The 2,675-nt window shown below is 30.4% G+C and overlaps 1 protein-coding gene across 1 annotated transcript in view; it reads left to right on the forward strand.

The window, feature by feature from the left end:
• LOC117118514 (tripartite motif-containing protein 2-like) overlaps positions 1-2,675 on the forward strand; it is a 34,993-nt gene that overhangs the window by 2,647 nt on the left and 29,671 nt on the right. Inside the window, exon 2 of the mRNA XM_033263136.1 lies at positions 175-252. The gene's annotated coding sequence lies outside the window, so the exon portion shown is untranslated. The remainder of the gene's footprint in view (positions 1-174; positions 253-2,675) is intronic.

The raw sequence follows: 2,675 nt of genomic DNA on the forward strand, positions 1-2,675 counted from the left end.
GAGAGAGAGAGAGATAGATAGATAAATAGATAGATAGATAGATAGGACAAATGTAAATACTGACATTTATGTCACTTCATGGTTATAATTTATTGGATTAAATCCAATAACTGACTTCCTTCCTGAGTTTCCTGTTCCTGTCTTAACTTATTGTTTTTGTTTTCGTGTATCTAGATTTTTTATTGCAAGTATCTGAATAGTGGAAAGCACACAGGTTATTTTGAGCACTGTGAATTAATTTCTCCACACAAGGTAAGATACAAAGCATTTAATTGTAGAATGAAACACTAAGTACCAATACAGTAGGCCATGAAATATCCACTGAAACGGAGCTTTACAGTAGTTGAAGCTAACACACTGTCACCATGCAGTTATCATTGTATCTATCGGCAATGTCACCACGCGTCTGTTTTTCTTTGCCATGGTCATTGTTTGATGATTTTCATGAAAGTATATGACCGAATTTCATAATCATTCAGTTTATTCACAATCCAATTAATATTACTAGTTAATATGTGATGAACAAAGCACAATTTAATTTCTGTTGTATTGTTTGCCTCACAGCATTATTAGGAATAAGAAATCAGTCTATTGAATAAGATAAGCAAGTCTGCTACTAAAGTTATCGGTGCTAATAATGTAGATGATTAAAATTGTATCTGTAACAAATGAGTAAGAAACATATTAATTATGTTTTAAAAATATGTAAAAATACAGAATGAGTGTAGGCAATGAGCAAGCATCAGTTGATTGCCTTTTTCAAAGCGGTGGCATTAAGGAAACCGAAATCTAGAAAACAGAACATATTTTAAGTGAAACGACTCTAAGAAAAAAAAATTAGTAGAAAGCAGTATAAAGTACTTGAAAAGAATCTGTCTATGAGATGGCAAGTGGGTGATTGGATACTTAAATATGATGAAGATATTTATCCTGGAGAAAAGGGCTGCAACCACATTTTTTTCCCCACTTTATCCAATCAGTTTCTGAATATTCCAAAATCTGTATCTCATTACATGTTGGAAAATTTTTGTCAAAAACATTATTTTTGTGTCCTAAAAAAATCAGTACGATGTACCAAAACAAAATTTTTCTTAATAATAATAATAATAATAATAATAATAATAATAATATACCAATATACTAGTAATGTTAAAATAAGTATATTGTAATAAAAATTAATGATTAGCCATCTTTTCGATCTGATACCTCACTGCAGCAGGAACAATGTTAGTGTTCCTGTTACCCATAGTGAATGAATTTGATTTGTATTTGATCTTTGAGTACTAGTACTCAAAGATTACTTAATCAAAAAAAGTTATATTTATATGAAGTCTTCTACAATTGAATATGCACGTAGTAGTTACGTCTTTTTAATTGTTTTAAAAATGCACTAAATGGGCTGCGAATAATTACTTTGACTACAAGTATATTCAAAGTTTAACTATATCAAACTTAGTTAGATTTTACGAAATTCTGTTTGACTGTGTAAAAAGTGGTCATATCCAAATAATCCTGCTTACTACATATTTGACCACTAAATGTAGTAATTTTTGATCCCATATGGGTTACTTTTGACCTTATTTCAGGGTAAAATATTTTGACTTCATTTGCAGGGTCAAATTTGTAGCTAAATGCAAATTTACCCTACTCAAATATCAGTTGAGAAATATTTTATTATATGTAACCCTGAATTAAGCTCACTTAACAGTAGAATGAATTGATTAATGCATGTAGACACAGATCAACTTAAATACAATTAATCTAATTACCACTATGAATGCTAATGAGTTATACCAATAAATTAATATAAACCATATACTAATAAAGCATTTCCACCATGCATGATTGTTATTCAGTCTCATTCACAGCCTAGCACCTGACGATTGAGGAAGTACCTCATGAAACAGCCTGTAGTGCAATAAAATGTTGAATTTCCAAGCGTCATCTTGTTTTTGATTTTATATATATTTTGATATCTCCTGCAATCTAGTTTTGAGAAAACATTGGAGATCTTTACACATACAAAAAGAATAATAAATGATATTAACCAATCAGAATCAATTTAACGATACAATTAGTTGATTGGACCACAAAAATTAGATATGAATTTGGCTACCTTAAACAGGAGAAACGAACTTATCACAGCTTGTAGACATGCTAACAAATATCTCTTAAAAAACTTTGTATCATAGGCCTATCACCCAACCAAACTCTAGTGCAATTTACGACCGTTATAAAGTTTATCATTCATTGTCATTTAATCCTTTGTTAATTTGATCACAGTCTACCTCTGCCTTTCAACTACCGAGTTTACTCTGCTAAACTAAGGACAAGGAAATTCAATTCAAGTGTGATTATATAAATATATACAGTATATAATGTGTTCTTGAAATTATATAAAAGGCATTGAAACAAGGAATTGAAGCAACGAGTCATGTGGACTATAAAACACTGGTTTATTTCAAAAGAAATATTCGACCAGTCCTCTGGTCTTCTTCAGTTTACAAAACTAAATGACAAAATGTGGCTGATACAAGAGATCTATTATACAAATAAACAATATTATTGTGATAGGCTTAGAGTTAAGGGCCCTCAACTCTAAGCCTATCACAATAATATTGACTCGTTGCTTCAGTTCCTTGTTTCAACGCCTTTTATATAATTTCAAGAACACA

This window comes from Anneissia japonica, unplaced genomic scaffold (assembly GCF_011630105.1).
Source record: "Anneissia japonica isolate Jap-2015-1 unplaced genomic scaffold, ASM1163010v1 scaffold287869_len1821871_cov162, whole genome shotgun sequence".
NCBI lineage: Eukaryota > Metazoa > Echinodermata > Crinoidea > Comatulida > Comatulidae > Anneissia > Anneissia japonica.